At 39.6% G+C, this 22,210-nt stretch overlaps 1 protein-coding gene across 3 annotated transcripts in view; it reads right to left on the reverse strand.

Annotated features, from left to right (window-relative positions):
* The window catches only part of LOC127655705 (semaphorin-6D-like), a 204,289-nt gene that overhangs the window by 172,896 nt on the left and 9,183 nt on the right, over positions 1–22,210 (reverse strand). For all 3 annotated transcript variants that reach the window (XM_052143648.1, XM_052143647.1, XM_052143643.1), the window contains exon 2: positions 6,861–6,972. The gene's annotated coding sequence lies outside the window, so the exon portion shown is untranslated. The remainder of the gene's footprint in view (positions 1–6,860; positions 6,973–22,210) is intronic.

Below are 22,210 nucleotides of genomic sequence, written 5' to 3' on the forward strand. Positions count from 1 at the left end.
CCAGAAACCATGGGTTAACGGCGATGTTCGCGCGGCACTCACTGCGCGGACCTCCGCTTTTAATTCTCCTAACACGGAGGAGTGTAAACAAGCCAGTTATGCCCTCCGTAACACTATCAGTGCAGCTAAACGCCAGTACAGGCACAAACTTGAAAGTCAGTTCAACACCACTGACTCCAGAAGTATGTGGCAGGGAATTAACACAATCACGGACTACAAGCGGAATAAAGTCTCCGCCATGAACACCGCTGCATCTCTCCCGGACGAACTTAATACATTTTATGCTCGTTTTGAGGACAGTAACACCGCCCTCGCGGAGAGTGCACTCGCGACTGACGCTACAGAGGTTGATTCACTCTCCGTCTCTGTTGTGGATGTAACCCGATCATTCCGACGGGTGAACATCCGTAAAGCCGCGGGTCCAGACGGCATTCCGGGCCGCGTCATCAGAGCGTGCGCGAATCAACTGGCTGGTGTTTTTACGGACATTTTCAATCTGTCCCTCTCCCTGTCTGTAGTCCCCACATGCTTCAAAACATCAACCATTGTGCCTGTACCGAAGCAAGCTATAATCACATGCTTAAATGACTGGCGTCCTGTTGCTCTGACCCCCATCATCAGCAAATGCTTCGAGAGGTTAATCAGAGATCACATCTGCTCTGTTCTGCCCCCTCTTTGGACCCATTGCAGTTTGCCTACCGCAACAACCGCTCCACTGATGATGCCATTGCATCTACAATACACACTGCTCTCTCCCACCTGGAAAAAGGAACACATATGTGAGAATGCTGTTTGTAGACTACAGCTCAGCATTCAACACCATAGTGCCCTCCAAGCTTGATGAGAAACTCCGGGCTCTGGGCTTAAACAGCTCGCTGTGCAGCTGGATCTTGGATTTCCTGTCAGGCAGACGTCAGGTGGTTAGAATGGGCAGCAACACCTCCTCATCACTGACCCTCAACACTGGAGCCCCGCAGGGCTGTGTTCTCAGCCCACTCCTGTATTCCCTGTACACACATGACTGTGTGGCAACACATAGCTCCAATGCCATCATTAAGTTTGCTGACGATACGACGGTGGTAGGTCTGATCACTGACAATGATGAAAGAGCCTACAGAGAGGAGGTGCACACTCTGACACGCTGGTGTCAGGAGCACAACCTCTCCCTCAACGTCAGTAAAACCAAGGAGCTTGTTGTGGACTTCAGGAAGAAAGACGGAGAACACAGCCCCATCACCATCAATGGAGCACCGGTGGAGAGAGTCAGCAGCTTCAAGTTCCTCGGTGTCCACATTACTGAGGAACTCACATGGTCCGTCCACACTGAGGCCGTTGTGAAGAAGGCTCACCAGCGCCTCTTCTTCCTGAGACGGCTGAGGAAGTTTGGAATGAACCACCACATCCTCACACGGTTCTACACCAGCACTGTAGAGAGCATCCTGACTGGCTGCATCACCGCCTGGTACGGCAATAGCACCGCGCACAACTGCAAAGCCCTGCAAAGGGTGGTGCGAACTGCCAGGAACATCATCGGAGGTGAGCTTCCCTCCCTCCAGGACATATACACCAGGCGGTGTGTGAAAAAAGCTCGGAGGATCATCAGAGACTCCAGTCACCCAAGTCATGGGCTGTTCTCACTGCTACCATCAGGCAGGCGGTATCGCAGCATCAGGACCCGCACCAGCCGACTACATGATAGCTTTTTCCCCAAGCAATCAGACTGTTGAACTCTTGATCTATCAGGATCAATAATTAGCACTGCACTTTATTCAGCTATAATCTCACACTGGACTGTCAACATATTCTCCTCAATACAACTGCTATATATATATATACACATATATATTTCATATACTCCCACTTATTGTACTGTATTGTATATTCTGTTCTATATTCTGCATTGTATATAATTATTGTGTTGTGTAAGTATGTGTACATCTGATTTGTAAATTGTTTTGTGTAAGTATGTGTACATTTGATATGTAAATTGTTTTGTGTAAGTATGTTGTTTATTGTAATTGGTATATGTCTCGTCACTGTCATGACTGCTATGTTGCTCGGAACTGCACACAAGAATTTCACCTACTGTTGCACTTGTGTACATGGTAGTGTGACAATAAAGTGATTTGATTTGATTTGATTTGATTTGAGTTGTCAACATCGCCAACATGATCATTTCAGTCCCAATTGTCAGAACTGGCATTGTCAAAATAGTTCACCAAAAAAGGAAATTTTATTAACCCTCAAGTTGTTCAAAAACATGTACGATGTTCTTTCTTCCATGGAACACAAAAGAGTATGTTAGTCTCAGTCACCATTCACTTTCATTGCATCTTTTTTCAACACAATGAAAGTGAATGGTGACTGAGGCTGTATTTCTGCCAATATCTTGTTTCTTTTGTGATACTATGCACTTGTTTAGACCACATGCTAAGGTTTTTTGTGTGTGTATTGCTGAGTGGTTGCTAGGGCCTCAAAAGAGCAAATCAAAAGCGCCCAAAACAAACTGCTTCCTTCAAATGCAAGTCTATTTTTACTGTCCGAATACCGCAAATGTAAAAATGCAAAAAGTATTTTTACATCTGACCACTTAGAAAAGTAATTGCTCATCGTATTTTTAAATGATACCTCACAATTTGAGGTGGCGCATGACAAGTTACAAGCCAAATTTAAATTCTTAGGGTAAGACATTTTTTACAAATCCCTAATCCAAAATATGAGCAACAGTAATTGTGATGCATGCTTTAGAAAACCCTACTAATTAAGAAAATTGTGAAATGGAAAGTGATAATGTAGGAACCACTTGCAGAGTATATGTGTGAGAATTTCACATAGGTCACTGCACAAACAAGGGTTTGAATGAGAACATTAGTGAACTGGTAGACATTTCACTTGTTAACAATGTGCTAAAAGCTGCCAAGCCATTAAGAAAGAGAAGCTCTCATGAAAGGAGCACTACACTGACCTCGCTTAGGCAAAGAGAGGTGTGACCCATTGAAACAGATGATTTGATGCTTCAACCAGATGCTTTCAACAACACACATCTTACAGAGCCCCATTTACACAGAAGACTTGAACCAAACATCCATTAAACTGAGCAAGTGTGCTAACAATTTGCAACGTGATAAAAAATGTAAAACAATTTTTTTATCCAAACCAACTGTGCCTAGGGAATTTTGTCAATCACTTTGGGTCTGTTCCTAAACTTAAGGCACTGCACGTTATGGTTCGACTCGCCTCACGTTTCCGATCTTGCATTTCCATTGCAGTTTAGTGTCATCTCAATGTGGGTGGGATTATAGGCTGATCGTCATAGTTGTGCCGCCTCTACTGCCGTGACATCATCTTAAACATGACACAAACTGACCAAAACAATAACACTAGCTAGCTGTTAACTACTAGCTCATTGTGCTGCATCAAGCAGTTGTTGCATGGTGATTTTATACAAGTGTAACAGTTAAATTGGCCTGGTTGTTTTAGAAGCAAGCTTTCCAGTAGCTGGTCAATTAAATAAATTGAAGCGTTCAAGCAGAATATGGAGTTAACCTACCATCCTCCATCGTGGCTGAGTCCAGGGCACTCTCCCTCCCATTGCTTGACGGTTTAGATAGCGTCCATTTGGTCGAACCACTTCCACTTATCCTTGATGATTCTGTAGTCACTTAAATGTTTGTATTTTTTTACTTCTCCCTACAATGTTGGTAGGTCCAGTGATAGCCGTGTGCGGCCAACAGCTGAGACACTTCCTGAGAGACTTTTTCGTTTCGCTCATCGCTAACGAGTGGACCTCCTGCACCTCGTTTATTGACCACGGCATGGTTTTGTGCACAGCCATTTCTTTTTTCACAATTTGAACGTCCCGTGAACAAATTATACTGTCACTGCTGTTGCTAACTTTAAAACGAACGGGTTGATGTTGCGTGTTGAGTCGTGTTCTACCATGCAGTAGAAAAGCCCCATTAGGGAGCTGCCTCACTGTCTCCAGCTGTCTTCTATGGCAGCATCCTAACTGAAATGGAGTCTCATTTACATTTAGTCATTTAGCAGACACTATCCAAATGGGATCATGTGACGTGATGGGACCACCAGGCGTCACTCGTTCATAGATTGCAGAGAGCGAGTTGGGGCATAGACGTGGAGAAGTGAGTTGAAGTAAGACGGTGCGATCCATTGGCTGTCCTGAAGGCCAGAGTGAAGCGGCATGTACAGGTAACCAGTGAAGTGAAATCAAGAGTGGGGTGACATAAACCTTTTTGGCTGACTGAAGACCAGACACGTGTGCTGCATTCTGGACCATCTGGAGTGGATTAAATGTGTTAGCTGGAAGCCAGCCAACAAAGCATTACACAAGTCCAGTCTTGAAATGACCAGAGTTTGGACCTGGAGCTGTGCAGCATATTCAGACAGAAAAGGTCTGAATTTCCTGATGTTGTAGAGCATGAATCTGCAAGACAGTGTGGTTGATGAGATGTGGGCAGTAAAATTAAGCTGGCCATCTTCCACCACTCCCAGGTTCTGAGCTGTTCTGGTTGGTGTTAGTGTAGTTGAACCAAGATGAATAGTGAGGTTGTGGTCAACAGATGGGTTGGCTGGGATCATAAGGAGCTCTGTCTTGGCAAGGTTGAGCTGAAGGTGGCGTTTCTTCATCCATGCCGAAATGTCCGAGAGGCAGGAAGAGAACCTTTAGGCAGAGCTGACACAGTAGGGTCATCAAGCTGGAACAACAGGTAGAGCTGCGTGTCATCTGCGTAGCAGTGGTAGGAAAAGCCATGTGCCTCAATGATCTGTCCGAGTGATGTTGTGTATATCGAAAAGATCCTTGAAGAACACCAGTGGTCAGCTGTTGTGACTTGGACACCTCTCCTCTCCAGGAGACCTTGAAAGACTATCTCATAACAGTGCAATGTGGAATGCTCTACAGACCCATAGTTTCTATTTCTGTGGGATTGTCCTATGTAGCCCCACCCACTGTGAAATCTAATTAGTACACAATTACGCTCCTCATAATTGTGTATTAAACGTCAACTGATTGACGTAATTGGAACATATTGCACACAATGCACAGCAGTTTCACATTTAATGTGGACAGACAATTTACACATTGCTGGGAACTTGTCGCATCGCACTTGGTTAGGGCACGGTTTAAGGAAGTGAGTTTATAAATCTGAGGAAAGCTGACATACAAAAGATCCTCTATCAACTCTGGATCAACTGACCCCAATTATAATTCTGACACCTTCATTCTCACCGAGCGCAGAACTGAACATGATTACTCATATCTTACGATGTTTCTCCACTGTCACTATGGAGAGTCTAGGGGACTTTATCTTGTCATTGTTTGAATACATATTGGGTTAAAAACTACACAGGCAATAGTGATAGCAGCTAAACGATAGAGCATATAATGGCTCCATATGCCTCATCTAAATAAAACAACCATAAGCTGTCAGATCAGAGCAGCAGTACCACAGAGTTTTGAACAGGCTGAGGGAGGCGGAGAGGTGGAAGTGCTGTTCAGTCTTCCACAGGGCCCAAGGTCAAATGCAGCCCTGCATCTGGCCAGCCATCTGCTCCCCACAGCCAGTCGACAGAGCCTGTCACAACCAACCCTGTTCCCAGTCCTGCACTTTAGCATTGGGGAAGTCTTGATCTCTAAAGATTATTTAAGCAGACATGGGAAATGGGTACAGACATATGTAAAGGAAGTTACTTTGAAGCTTTGGATTGTCCAACTAAAGCTACATAAAGCTCAAAGTTTAAGTATTTAAATTCAACCTCAAAGTGGTGCTCTAAACTATTAGCTAACAACATTGAAGTCACTTAAGGCGTTCATATATTTATAAATATATTAATGTTCAATTATACATTACATAACATAATCAGAGCTGTATTTTGTTTGCACAAAAACAATGAGAGTTTTTAAATGAATGAACACTGATCTCAATTACAGCGAAAGCATTAAACTTGAAGAGATACATTTACACTTAATACAGCTAAAGAATAAAGTACATTATAATTTGAATAACTGACTCAAAAACAGTAATGAACATCAGCAATTAACAAAGTTTTTACCTTCATTTACATGAACCTGCCCAAATGAACCAATTATTTAGAATGAAGAGTTCTTTCCGACGCATCATATGAGAAAGGGGACATTCCAGGAAAGAGCATTTGATTGTTGCCTCAGTTAGTTTGGCTGTATAGCTATGTGTGCAATACAATGTGACAAAAACTGATGTAGCATTTGGTGCTGCTACATCGCTTAGTTGGAGAAAGTCACTTGTTTGTCATGCTATTGTGAAACATAGTAAAATTGTAATGTTGTGACTTTAAGTTATTGATTACCCAACACCGGAACAGACTTGAGTCTAAAGATACTTGCATTGAGCGTGCTGTAATGTGCATGTTTTCTTCTTTATGTCTCATCTTCTTCGTCAAATCCCTGTCTTATCTATTTTGTCATCTCTAATTTATGGCTCTTAGATTTTGTCAACTCTTTGGCTATTTTTCCTTCTTTCTGCCCATTTCCTTGTAACTCTCTCAGACTTGATTTATACTCAAAAACAGATTGTATGATAAATTGTCAGATGTTTCTTTAAAATTACATTAGTTTTCTAAGGTACAAATGAAGACTTCCATCCATAAGCAATGAAGGTGAATACACCAGTGAAAGGTTGCAGAATATTTACATTTTCTGTCAAATCAAGTCATTGTCCATCAAAGGGCTCAACTGTACTTAACAGCAAATTTCAAAAGACAGAGCAGGGCACAAGGAAAAACTTAAACCATCTGAGCAAATCTAGGGGTGTCAATGGCCTTTCCACAAGTTCATCAAACTCCTTCCCATATGTTCTTCTTACCTCAAAAGATGATCCAATCAGACAGCAGAACTGTAGTCATATGATTAAGGTGAGGTAAGTCTCTGCTAAAGTGCTAGACCGCTTAATGAAGCTGAGACATTCCACGATTAACCTGAGAGCAAAGACAACAAAAATACAATTAGCGATTGAACACAATTGCAGAATTCAAGATTTTAGAAGTTATTTTTTAATCAGAGATGGGCATTTAGGTAATTTTGAGTACTCGAAAGGTAAATCAAATTTGGAAGTCATGTTCTCAACTGTCTCCACATACAAAGAAATGAGGCCTGTTAAAATGTAAAACAATTTAATTCATAAATGATCTAGTCTCCAGATACAGTTAAATGAAGCTATAGACCATTTCAAGACTGTGACACTTAGACACTGAGCCAAAACTAACAGAGGAAATGCTCAGAGAAAACAATGTCTTTGCGTAGAAGATGAAGGCACTTTTCACTTAACATTCATAATGGGCAGATTTCAAAAGAATCTCTACAAATCCCCCATCGGAAGCTGCCCAAATCTCTGGGCATTTCAGAGTGCAATCTGCTCCTCCAATCTGCTACGTGAAAATGAGAGACAAGCTCTAGCCAGCTTCTTACTGACAGCACCAAGCTCTCCACAAATCTCCTGTCTCACTCTCTCAGTCTCCACGGCATCTCCTTATTCTCTTGGTCAGTCTTTCTCTCTTTATCAGCCTCTATGTTGTGCTCTATTTCTCTCTGTTCACTTTTTCTCTCCTTGTGTGGCAGTCTTTCCTTCTGTCTCTCTTCCTATTTTGCTTTGCTTAAAGGCAAGCCACAGTATTGTGTGTAACAGTGTGTCCTAACCAGACAGGACACAATAAAGGGACAAGCGATAAAAATGAAGGAAAATCACTTCCATGTAAATCTGAGTTTTTGTCCTAGCCAGCAATGACAAGCAAAATTACATTGTTTATTGCTAGGCATCTACAGTGTGGCCCTGTCCACAGTGAAATCTCATAAGTCCAAAATCCTTCTACACAGAGCTGTATGTTGAACAAAAAATATGTTCTGATTGGCTATAACGAAGTCCCAAAAGCATTTCCGCTTTCATTGCTGACAGACAAATTACTTGATGCTGGAAACTTATTGTGTTGTGCCTGGTTAGGAAACTGTGTAAGAAATAAATGTGATAATCTAACTGCTGGTATCACCAGAGAGTAATATAAATTACAAAAAAGACAAATTGATATAATAACGTCCGTGTTTAATATTGTAAAATGATATTCAACTTGCAAATCCCCTTCAGGGTACCGTGAATTAGTTATGCTCATGTAGAGCAGCCTCTTAACTTGGAGAATTATAGAGTGCTACCTTCATTTGTTATATGTCTTTCACATGGCTAAAGTAATAATGAACAGCCCAAGACTGTGAATGTGGCAATTATTCAAAAATCCAATATTTACAAAGCATTGACAGATATTCTATTGCTCCTTTCTGAATCTAAAGTGACAGCCATAAAACGATCACCTGGTTGCTTATTCACTTTTGCAGGTCTTTTTAATTATTTTGTTCGGTTTATGTTTTGTAACTCTAATGACCCCAAGGCCAAATTAATAGCTCAAAAAACATACTTAACATTCAAGTATCAGGTTGATCCTTCATGACTTTTCTTAATATAAGAAAAGATAATAAACACATTTTTAATTTGATAATATGCTTCAAACGTCCTCCATAAAAATGTTACATTACTATGTTTGGGGTCTACAAGACAATACATGAATAAACAATGTGTTTTTGTTTGGGCCAAATTGACCCCAAACCCAATCAACGTTACTATTTCTGAGCGTAACTAGTTCATGTCCACTTTGTGTCAAAACATTAGATCAGAGGAACAGATTAAAATACTTTAAAGGAAAAATACAAAGATATTATTTTGACATTACTATAATTGGGTATCAAGCAGGGTCAAAAGTTAGGGGGGCTCGAGGGGAAAAATACCCCTGTCATTTTAAATGCTGGGGTAAAAATGCTCTGGTAAAGATCACTCAACGTCTTAAACGGCTAGTTCTTAATATTATATTCTAGGTTTATTTATGCATTTCACCCCTTGTTAATGTTAATGAACTGGTTAAAATTAAGTATTTAATGTGAAAGGATGACACACAGCATTTTTTTATTTAATTAGAAAACAAACTAATCTCTGACACTGGTCTTAACAGAACATGAGGATTTAAAAAATAAAATAAAAAAATCGATTCAAGCAGAATTAACTTTACACATCCAGAACATCTGATCCAACAATCCAACACCACAAAGTACATTGTGTCTGGATCAATAAAAAAGCATTTCAACAGAAGAATGTTTCTTTAAACGTGGTCCTTTTAAACCTAAGGTCTGTAGTAAGAGGAATATTGGTGGTGTCTCGCCAAAATTCTTTAACAGCTTTTAAAGCACAACCCCAGATAAAAGCCCTGGCCAGCTGGTCAACTTTAGCTTCTCCGAGTTCATGCCGAGGCTATTGGGAAGGAAAGGGCTAACAACTAAATCATCCATTCTTTAGATTTTTCCAACCCCTTTTTTAAAAAGAAAATCCATGTTTAAAAATTTTCAAGATGCAGTTATGTTTTACATATCCTACTTTGAATAGAGGAAAAAACAACTGAATAGAGAAAAACAACTGAAGTGAATCAATAACTACATTTAGAGGTTATGCAATGCTTTTTGGGAGCTCAGCCAGAGCCTTACTGCCAGTTTAGAACTTAGAATGATCTGCTGTTAAAAATGAGCATGTGGTCATTCAGAAAGAATCTCACCCAAGTCTAAATTTATTTCCAACAGAGAAAAAGAAATGTGAAAATAAGTAAATGCTGGAAACCTTCATAACAAAACAAATCTGAGAGAGATGTGGGCAGCATTCCAGCATCTATGTGCCTTGATTAACAGCAGAGAGATTTTATTACTCCAGCATGGCTTGGTCTTATTTCAAAACTTTAACAATGAGCTTTACCGTGCTCTACTCAAGTACTGCTGCTTTTTATAATACAGTTATACTGACATGCTTGATTTTTGGCTTCTTCTTAGCATTTATTTAAAGAAACAAACCAAATCCGTTGAAACCACAAGTGCAGCATATTCATGCAGCATTTTTCCCAAACAGAGTGGAGTTCTTTAAAGGGATGGCTGATTTTCGTCTGTGAGGTGAGCCGCTGAAGTTTGATTAAGTCAGAGCCCTAAGCAGGAGGTCTCATCATCTCAGATAAAGATTTGGAGAGAGGAGATCAACGGGGAGTATTACCAAAGATAAATCTAAGACTTCAACTTACTAAAAACACACACACACACACACACACACACACACACACACACACACACACACACACACACACACACACACACACACACTGTTCGAGTAGAATGCAGAATCTCATGGGTTATATCCCAACTAATGCAAGTTTCTGGTCTTATCACACTTTGGTTAGATTATCATAATTGTTCTCCACTGCATGGTCCTCACGGAGCACCAAAACAGGCATCTTAATTAACATCAAACACAAAGATCTTTGACTGGCAAAATAAGGTTTATCTGATTCAAAGTGTTGCTTTCATTAAATCTTCTCAAAACATCCTCCAGTAGGAATGACCAGAACTACACATATTCAAACATGTCTAGATAGTGGGTTTGCGGAACTATAACTCCACTAATTGATCTTAGGAAGTCATGCATAATAAGGCTAGTTTCAGGTTTACCTAACCCCGACTGGAGACATTTCTTAGGGGGTGATTACATATGACATATTTTTGCATGTTTTTTAAAAACAACTAGATGGAGCCGAATGGAATGAAACAGAATGCAAGAGGGTTTGAATACATTATAAAAAGTTGGACTGTTGTCATATGGCATGTTTAAAATGCAACGCTAGTAGTGCGATGCTCAACCAAAAAAAAAACTAAAAACATGTAACAACCAAAGACATCAGTTGATGTACTGCTAATCTTGCAAACTGTCTAACTGCAAAAGTGCAGTATGATGCAAACACACAATTTGTTTTAATTTTATATAATTTTTTACATTTTAAAGCACCACCACTATCCTTTCAAAACAACAACAAAAATACTAATAAATCTAGATAAACATGTCAATCTCATGAATCTACTAGTGTAATGAATGAGGCAGCGAAGGCAGACGAAGGTTGAGGATCCAAACGCAGTTATCTTTATTGACTAGTAGACAGACAAAACACAAAGGAAAGCCCACAATGGGGAAACAAAATATAAACTAGAAAACTCGGGCAGGAGGATACATACCAGGCTAACAACATACAACGATAGACAGTGATTGACCAAACAGACAGGGTTTAAATAAAAGACAAGGGAAGACAGGAACCAATGAACAACAGATCTCAAAACAGGATAACAAGGTGAATAAACAGAAACCAATGGTAAACTAATGAGGACAGGTGAAAACAATGACAGAGAACACGAACGCTAACAGAGAGACTATGGAGTTACACAAGGGACAAAAGTGAAAACTAAGGAATGCAAAAGTGACAAAAATGGCAAACAAAAGGGCAACAGTGAAACAAGACAAGGTATCCCTAACAACTAGTTGGTTGTTGGACAACTTGTACATGATCATGACCCCATCCATAGTCAGAGACGTCTAGCTCCATTTCTTGAAGTTTATATTTTGTTTCTTGATGAAGTAGAGACATGGTCCATTTCACCAGGGAAGCCCTGGGGACTTTATGTTTCAGGTCATTGTTGAGATGCAAACCTTTTACCACTTTTGGCCAGGAACAAGCTGTTGCTGGCAGAAGTGGCTTCCGTTCCCTATTAAAAGCAGAGATGTAGGTCAAGTTTCTGCTTCAGCCCTGCAAGGGGTGTCAGAACAACACCAGAAAAGATGTTTGACATGGGCAGCTCTGTATTCATCTCTCTCTCTTTATTTTAGAGAGCAAACGATTTGACCCCAGTCATCTACCCTCAATCAACGGCTTTGGTATTCAGGACACACTACTACTACTACTTAACCTTTCAACTCTGTTAGAATGTGTAAAGAGGAATATGTAGGCCTAGACTTTGTCTAACAGAGGTTAAATGTTTTTCAAAAGCATTTTCACTTAAAAACACTGCAGGGTTGTCCCGATGCACCCAGCGAGGGCAAATAGCTTCTCAGTGCACACTCTGCTACCTTAATTTCCACTGAAAGAAAAACTGCACAGGAATTCCTCCAACTCAAATTCAGAATCAGAATAGAAGATCAAACTTTTGAATGAATATATTATTTCCACTGCTAACCTCCACCTACAACTTCGATGTCTTTTTCGCTCTCTTTTTCTGCCCACTCTGCAGTGGCAAGTGTTCAATTCTTTATACAGGTCCCACCAGGAAACTATTACAACAGAATAATAGCTATGGAAATGATTCCGCTAAAGAAACATAATATTTTGAAAGTGAAGTACAATATCCCATTGTCCCTTTCCCATCTGCTGGTGGTATAAGCGATTTATAGAGCAGTTCAGCATGTTAGTTTAACTGATGGTGTATTCTGTATGATAATAAGCTGCCAATAGTCACAAGAGGAATGAGATTAGCTCTTCCAGCCAATCTACACACTATTATCATGCTAATTGAGAACTGTACCAAAAGAAATCTAAATCAGAACTGAAAGCTGCATCACTGCCAACTGCTCTGGTTCACAGTGGCTGAATGGTTTCTTCAGCATGTTTTGTGGGACACATACAATGGACACGTACCGTATGCTTCAGCCACCAGTTAATTAAGTGGCCAGAAATGCAAAGGAACTTTCTGGAAGGTTTTACCATTTTTGGAACTCCTAAAGCACAGATATACCATTAAGAACATTTTTGTTATTTGTTTTCCCCATATATGACTGCAATTCATTCAAGAATGACAGTTGACAGGAGAAACTGAAAAAAGGCAACAAAGATGGGCTTCACAGAGAAAAACAAAAAACATATCCCAATCAAAGTATCCCAAAGACAATAAGACCTAAATATATTTGTAAACCCATTTTCACCCTATAGTCAACCACTCTATGTCCTTACCAGGCCTGCGTGAGGCGAAAGTTTGTCTATCCACACTGAAAGCAAAAATGGTGTGTGACATGATCCAATTACAGCCAATCAGAACACATTTTATATTTAATAAAGGACCAATAGGATTTAAATGTGGGTGCGGCTACTTAGCACAATGCCACAGAAATAGAAAAACTAAAATTCACATGGAAGAGAGGTTTAAATTCCGATCCGCCTTGATAGGAACAGTGTTACAATTTGGAGAAGCAGAAAGGGCCAGTCCCCTCCCTTCCCCAAAACCCACAGTTCTTCCCCATCTTTCAGTTATTTTATGATGATGAGATACATTGGAGATATTTTTAGGGAACTGAGCAGGAGGGAGGGATAGCATACTTGATTACTTCACAGAGTCTTGAACGCCCCCAGTTATATCCACTGTGATCACTATTTGATGACACTAGAGACTAGAGAGAGAGTGAGAGAGAGTGAGAGAGGGGTATAGAAAAGAGAGAGGCAGAGAAAGAGCAGAAGCGAGAGACAATCTGGATATAAGCCTGTAGTGAAAGACACATTAGGGGTAATATCACTCTCTGTGGTTGAAATGTGTTTATGGCAAGTTGTTTTTCATACATCAGAGATTGCTCCACAGGGATGAGCCGCAGACCAACACACAGATAATGTGAGAAAGCAATAAAGCGAGATCAAATGAAACAGCCTTGAAGCACTACACCAGAAATGTGCTTGTGTGTGGAACAGATATTTGGTGGTACCATTTATATCACAAATAGCTTGAACGGATAAAAGACTAAAAAAGAAAGTAATTTACATAAACACAGTCTCCTGCCCACACAAGAAGGCGTAGTTGAGTCATCATATGGTTAATAGTGGGACATAGTGGAAGAATGTGAGGATGGGAGTGTTTGTGTGTGTGTGTGTGTGTGTGTGTGGGGGGGGGGGAGGGGTGTTTGGAGCAGCACTCTGGCTGAGGGCCAGGGGGTGATTTTTTTACCACTTCCCTCAAGTTCAATCAGACCCCCGCCTCCACAGCAAGTCCTAAAAATAACACCTGTCTCTTTAAGAGCGTTTGCAGAAACATAGTGCAAGAGGGATGCCTGTTTCTAATCTAAAACTCGACAGGGCCCAAACCAAAACCTGGTTATCTACACGCACACACTCACAAAACTTGGCTCAGGCACACAAAGTCGAATACTGAGCTTTAAAGTCTCTCAGATCAGCTTCTTTCTCTCTGAACCATGCAGGAATGCCTTGACCATATCTACAAAGGTCATGCAAGACTTTCTATTTATAGGGGACTTGGAAATTGGAGTGATTTGCAAACAGTGTAAGTGGTCATGCTAGGCCAGAAACATAATTTGCGCAAGTACATATACACAAATGTGAGCGTTTTGCCCTAGACTTTGTGAGCTTTCTGTGGCAGTAACAAACATCAGTAATCAAGGGGGGTGATAGAGAAACCTTAAAAATTTCATGTTTTGTTATTCGGGTATCGCAAAAAACTTATTGATGTCAACTTACTTCCTCAGCAATATTCTCATGCCATGACAGCAGTTGACTTGAAAGAGTAAATGCACTGTAGAAGCTGACAGTTGTTCACACTGATGTCCACTATCACACCTCTTGCAGCAACATTGAGAATTCAACACGCACTTGCGTTGTTTTAAGAATTGCGGACTGAAACATCATCATTTGTTTACTTGTGTAGAGTATGTTTTGCTACTAATAATTAAAAATTAAAGGTTGTTATATAAATTATAAGTTTTCAAGAGGTGGTCAGGGGTACAGTTTATGTGAACTTTGGTACACATTTCATATGAAAACAATCACTCCTAACTGCAGGAGTGAACCGCTATTGACTGCATCTTTACAAATTACACTCCCGCCAAATTTACTATAGCATAAAGCATTTCACATAGCTGCTTGTCACCAAAAAATTGACTTCAGAAAGCTGCTTGCATGTAAATGCAAGTACCGTAATGAGCAAAGTCTTGGTTGTAAATCCAAAAGGCATATAGTTAAATAAAACAGTAAAAATTCTCCTGAAACCTCACATGCCAAATCATTATCTAGTTACAGTGGTGCCACTAGTACTCACATTCATGGCTCAAAAGTACTGCTGTTCAGACCCAGAGGTACAATGTGAAAAGGGACCTGCTGGGCCAGGGAGAGGGGGTTAGAATCAAACTCTGGTTCAGACCAAGCAATCAAACCAAGTGTGAAAATAGTCTAAAATATTCCAGAAGATGGACCGCACACTTGCGCACACACACACAAAATTCATTTCTATTTCTCACATCAAAGCTGCATTATGCGGTTCATGAATGCGACTAGTCTTGGATGAGTGACATGTGATGTTGGGGTACCTTGGGATTCCAAACGCCACTCCGAGGGGAAGAATTTCCTTATCTTTAGCCTGTAATTTCCTGCTCCATTTCACTCTTTGGAGCCATAAAAATTTTCATCTTAAAACATGCAGCAAGGCAGTCAAGTAATTTAACCAGCCCTAACTCTGATGAATCCATAACATATGCACTCTTTATAGCTGCCTATAAAAGTGACTGCAAACCAAAACACAAACAAACCTGAAACATTCTGACACTCTTAAAGGTCACTGTCATGAGAGTAATATAATATACATAATTCACTTTCTTTTTCAGCCAAATTCAAAATGTTTTTATTCCATCAGACACCATTGGTAATGCTAAATACCTGAAAATAAGTGTTCTTTCTTTATCAAATACATCTGCTCTTCTCTCTCCATTTATATGTTTGAGTCTCTCCATTTGTGCTTGTGTTCACTTGCTCCTAATCCCAGAGTTTGGGAGTTTTGTGAACTTTCCAAGAACAATCGGCAGTTCCAGTATACACGCAAAAACTGGGAATCATTGCAGGAGAATATGGTGTTTTTCATGCTGCGTTATTTGAAACCACATGAAATGAGATTCCATCGTCTAGGCCTAAATTCATTAGAGGGTGATGGAAGCAACATAAATGGCTTCATAATAACCTCTATTAGATTATCTATGTATGAGCAATGCTTTATCTTCCACCACAAGAGAAAGCACACTTACAATGAGGTCTGTTCTGCAGGCATTCTGGGAAATAAACATGTTATAAAGGAGCCCTGAGAGTTTAAAACCGGATTAGAAAGTTGAAGGCGCACAACAATTCCAGCACAAGCAGCTAATCAATGTAGCAGGAAGAGTTGTTCCATTATAAAGGGATTAAGAGATCATTTAAAGCACAATCTACAGCAACCTCAAACCCATGCCCCGGAATGAGACAATCAATAACCTCCCAGATAGCAAAAAATGTCCGCACGGCTTCTTTTTGCCGCCGTCCCCAAGCTGTCGGCTATAGGTGCGTCCCACTGGCGGGGATGAAGCGTTTGCCGCCGAATTCGTCACTCCCATTTCTTGCGAGATCGACCGCGGCCGGCCGGCGGCAAGCTGCTTTGAAATAGCCTACAAGGACAGCTTAGACTCTCAAAATCGACCAGCCATGTTGGCTATTATTATTTTTTGCTCCAAAGCCATTAGGGTTTATAACAGATTCTTGACTCTTGATTCCATGATAAGGTAAGGTTTAGGAAATGACATTTAAATTACTTTGAAACTCTGAAGCGATTATACAGTAATATATGTACAATATACTGAATTATTTATGCACAGGTGAAAATTGTTTACATTTCTTTGATTGATGCACATTGAGACATGCAATAAACCAAAAATAATTCCTTTTTGTAAAACTTACTTGGCAATAAATATCTTTCTGATTCTGATTAGGTTTTAAAATAGATATTTAATACAGGGTATGAACAATTTAGCAGAATAAATTGATGAGTTAGACTTTTCACCAATACCTGTATCAGTGAACAGTGAAAGACATCTGCAACATGGCCAAAATATCGGGTATATTTTAATTTTTTATTAATTTGCAACCATGGTGATATCTATCATAAACATGAAAATCCCTGTTTTGACGTGAAGGATAAACTCAATGAAAAAGCGAAATTATCCTCTGGTTTCACAGTTGCGCAGAAATTTCGTTTATGTCTACATTTTTTCCAACCTCGATTTTTTTTGTTATTTTACCTTTTACAGGTTTTGCAATTATGACCTGTACAAATGTTTAAGAAAGTGTTAAAGTCCCTGTAAAGGCAATAAAAAAAATCTAAACGCATTATAAATGTAAAAAATATATTGCTAAAACACATGACAAAGACTGAACTGTGAAGTTCCGCTGTCGCCATATCTGTTTCCGGTTTATTTGCGCGTCGCCCAAAATGTCTTTTTACTCGATGTCTCCAGAATCTTCCGAAAATACGCGTCAGCGATGTTTATCGCATTGTTGATGCCTGGTCCCCTGCTCCGACAAGCAAGAGGGACAAGGGCTTTAAACTGTACATATCGAGTTATCTGCACAACTACAAGGGTAAGTATTTTAATCTAATGTGTTGTGCCGGCAGATAGCGGCTAAGCTAGTTCGCCACGTGTTCATTTTTAATGTAACGTTAGTATAGAAGCTTGTTTTTTCTTAGTTTTAAAGCAGACTGTTTGTTAATTTTTGTGATAATTGTGATATCAATTATATTAACTTGGTCTCCTCTCAGTTTCTAATAAAGATCAGGACACCGGTGAAGTCACTGTCAGGGCATTGTGTTACAGGACCATGAGAAAATCAGAATCAGCTTTATTGCCAAGTATGCTTACACATACAAGGAATTTGTCTAGGTGACAGGAGCTACCAGTCAACAACAATACAAACAATACCAAAAAACAGCAGCAAGACATAGGTAATTAAAAACAAAAAGAACACAAAATAAATAATTATACATATACGTACATACACTCACCTTCATACATACCCACATACACACACGTAGTGCAAATCTAATACAATCTGTATATAAAGAACAAAAAACAGTATATTATGTACAGAGCAATGTAAGTAAAAGCAGATAAACCTCACAGTTTGAGTGTATGGTGAAGCTAGAATTAATAAGACCGCAGTTATAGGCTTGTTACTTTAATAGCCCGATGTTCCTGGGGACTCGGCTAAGGTTATTCATGTTTAATGTAACTCAAATCAAATGAAAACAGTTATTGTAGGCAGGTAAGTTTCCCTTGCTGGTCCCCTCTGTGTAAAATGCGTTCTTATTCAAGTTTTCAACTCAGTCATTCGTTTAAGATGCAATCTTGTGTTATAAGTTTTAGGCTATCATGATTATACAGTGAGCAAGCTATATAAATAAGTATTTAATATAATAAAAGTGTAGAGCAACAACCGAGGGTGTAAGGTAACGGCTGAATATTGTAGATTTATTACAATATGTTGCATGTTTGAATTAAAATACCTGTGGATATGCAGGAGCACACACTCTACAAAGGCCTGACTGGAGATTTGCCTGATCTATCCGTCCTTCAGGTGAGTAGGGATATAACAATAGCACATTTCACTGTACAGTATGATATATCAACCAAAATCTGTATACCAATATTTCATTTTCTTTTTCCTCCCTTTTACAAACAAATATTCTGCTTCAAAGAAAAAAAATGAAATTGATGTTATCATAAGGGTTCTTCATTATGAACTTGTATGCCATGCATAACATACTATGGATAGAAATTACAGGGAAAGTTACTGGTATGATAATTGTGATTATATTATATTACTATTATATTTAGTGTATTGCTAATCAATATATTGTTACTTCCCAGATGACAGCTGCTCGCTTCAAGAGCAGGTGAAGCAAGTTGGGACAATGTTGAAGACATTTGCTCACGACTGGGCAATCGGGTACAACTTGCAAACAACACCTGTGGTTGTTGGTTTAATTCCCACTGGGGCCACCTGTACATGTAGTAGACCTAGATATAAATGTCATAGTTTAGTAGTTGAAGGACCAGGACTGACTACTTTATTCTTTTATTCTGGGAACCCCTGTAGGTGCAGATCAAACCCTAATGCTGCGACGCCTTGGAATTTGGCGATGTTGTGCGTAGCATGGATCGACAAAATGCTATGCTGCAACGTTTCAGTGCCAATGTGTCTGTTGGAGAGTTATCCCTGCCAGGGATCTGTTACTCCCCTAGACACCCAGGAAGATTTGGCGTTGATTGACAACAGTTTGAGGCAGGATAAAGAGCTCCAGCAATGATTTGTAAGTGTGCCGATTTCGCTTATAACGGTATAGGGTAATCTAAAAAGTACAATTAAGATCGTACACTTCATATTCTACAGTCTGAATCCACAGCCTGTCACATTTTAAATTTATGAGAAGCTTCAGAGAAATGTAATTTGTAACATGTTTTTTTTTGTATTTTCAGCTTCGGTTTTTGGCAATCAAATGTGGGAGGGACCTAAAGACAACCGTGTGGCTGAATGCTTCAGAGTATCTTCTCTAATCACCTTTCCATCAATACAACCTGGACTGGTGTAGGGGATAAAGCATGTTTTAGAGACATGTTCCTGAAGACCATTGTTCAAAGTAAGTTGGATATTTTTTTATATTTAAGTAGATGTGTATGACCTTATGCCATTCAAATGGAATGACAGATCTTTATTTTCTACAGGAGCCATCCGAAGAACCCGCAACACAGGATGCCACTGATGAGGCTGATCCAGGTTAACGCTACCTGAAAGGAGCATCTGAACATGAAGGTGGAAAAGGCACCGCGACAGCTGAGAGGGACCCACAGCCGACCCCTTAAACCTAGGCTGACTACTGACACCCCAGCATCACTGACAACTGGAACCCTTTCTTTATCCTGCAGTCAGTAACATCAAGACCCCTAAAAAGCCTGCTAAAAGTGTCAGACTACACTCACCCAATCCACACTGTTCACTGTGGAAATTGCTCTTTTTTTTTTTTTTTTTTTCTCGTGACCCTGCTTTGAGGGCAGCTCCTTGGATGAATATGGGATGGTTTGTCCTTTTATACAGGCGCACGAGGAATCACTGAAGATATGCTAATTTGCACTGCCTCATTCTGGAGGTCGGGAAAACCGGTGATTCTTAGCCCACTACGCCACACAGTCCCCAACCTCTTCAGATATTCTGATTGGCTGTGTTCTCTACAGCCAGATTTTCTGCTGTTAATTATATTTATTCCCACTTGTTGTCATGTGTAAGTTGAATGTCAAAATGTATATTATACCTGTTATCCTGCACATTCCTTGATACCAAAGATCTCAATTATTTCATATACAATTTGCTGCTTATTTCATTGTTACAGTGCTTAACTATTCTATTTTTAAATATAGCTTGTAAATCCTAGATTATACATCTAATACTTGATATTTGCACATTATCTGGTATCAAATATTCTACTTACCGTGACTTTAGTATTGGCTTATTTCATTCCGTCAGTGCTTAACAATTCTATTATAGTTTGTAAATCCTATTTCATACCTCTGATACTTGATATTGCACATTAACTAGTACCAAAAATTATACTTTCATTCCATCACAGTGCTTAACTGTTATTCTATTGTTACATATAGCTTGTAAATCCTTGTGCCACAGGTCAGCATTGCAGTTATAATGGTATATTCTACTCCAGAGCTTTACTCTAAATTATTACCACTTAACCTATTGTTAGAAATGACTTGTAAATATGATGTTATACCTCAATTTATTTGGTATCCTGCACTTTCTTTGGTACCAAATATCCTCATTGCTTATGTTTACTGGTAATTCTTTTCATCCCAGAGCTGACCTCTTTATATTATTAACAATTATTGTAAGTGTTACAATAGTGTTTTTTAAAAAAAAAGAAATTGGAAACCTGCATGTTCTTGTGTGTGTGTGTGTATATATAATGTTTGTATTTTTCTGTTATTTATATTTCAGTGATCTGACATCTTGTTTCTGTACTTTGAAATGTGGAATTAAAACGCCAAATGGAAATTTGTCTGGTTTGATCAATCATTATTCTTGATAAACTGCATGCTATACATATATATATATATATATATATATATATATATATATATATATATATATATATATATATACATACACACACACAATAAGTGGCGGCAGATCGCTCGAAAAGCGTTTGCTCTCCGACGGTCCGCCTCGATATAACGGCGGCGGAGCGGCGGCTGGCCAGCGGGCCGTCCGCGTATCGAAGGCGGTAGGAAGGCGGCTGCTGCTTTTAAAAAGCGGCTGCCGCCGGCAGATCGCCGTCAAACGTGTTTGCGATATCGCCATTCTGCCGCTTCTACTGCCGCCGGCGCACCGCCAGCGGACCGCCGACTTATTGCTATCTGGGCTGTATGTATGGGGAACAGTAATTAAAAAGGAGAGCTGCAGCAGCTTCCTACCACCATTCCAAATGGTGGCTGGGGAACTTAAGTCATGTCCTGGACACATTTGCCCATGGAAGTGAGCTTAGCTTTGAATTCTAAATACCAATGTGATGAGCACAAAAAAAGCATTTGTGTGGTGGAGTCTGTTGGCTGGGGATATGACTGAATATTCAAATGAGGGGAACAGTGTAATCATGACTCCATAATCAGGTGGAAAGGAGAAAAATAATAATAAAAACAATGACACACTTCAGTGCTTTTGAGCTGTTATCATTCAGCTCTCATTACTCAGCTAGCTCTAGATTCTAAAAGAGGTCAGTTTGTGTAGGCAATGCCTTTTTTTCGCATATAAAAGGTAGTGTGAACATGAGTTTAATTCTCTTTACACCTCTAAGAAAAATGGGCATATAGTTGCTTGTTAAGTATCAATTCATACAAATAGTTTTATTTCAAGTCTCAGGTGTCCCCAGAATGTGTTTGTGACGTTTCAGCTCAAAATACCCCACGGATCATTTATTATACCATGTTGTAAATGCCTCTTTTTGAGTGGAATCAAAAACACGGTTTTCATGCGTCTCTTTAAATGCAAATGAGCTGCGGCTCCCCGCCCCTGACATAGCTCTGGTCTCCATGAATACAATAAGAGACAATGGTAACTTTAGCTGCATAAGCCGTGGAATCAGCTAACAAGCATATTCGGAAAGGTGATTTGCAAACAATCACAAAACATAAAGTGCGATACTTACATCTTCAGGATATAAAGCTGGAACACGAACAGTTGGTACTGATCCATGCTTGTCCGGTGTAAAATGATTTGCACAATCATACAGACATTTTTGGATGTTTTAGGACAAATTTCCTTCAAAAACAAACTGTGTCTTCAGTGGCTCTGATGCCAGGAGTACATGAAGACTCTTATGTTCACTTTTACAGCCAACAACAGAACACTTATGATGCTTATAAAGCAGAGACATTATTCTTCTCACTGTATCTGCTCAGCGCAGAAAAAAAAT

The sequence above is a fragment of the Xyrauchen texanus genome, chromosome 15 (genome assembly GCF_025860055.1).
Source record: "Xyrauchen texanus isolate HMW12.3.18 chromosome 15, RBS_HiC_50CHRs, whole genome shotgun sequence".
Lineage (NCBI taxonomy): Eukaryota > Metazoa > Chordata > Actinopteri > Cypriniformes > Catostomidae > Xyrauchen > Xyrauchen texanus.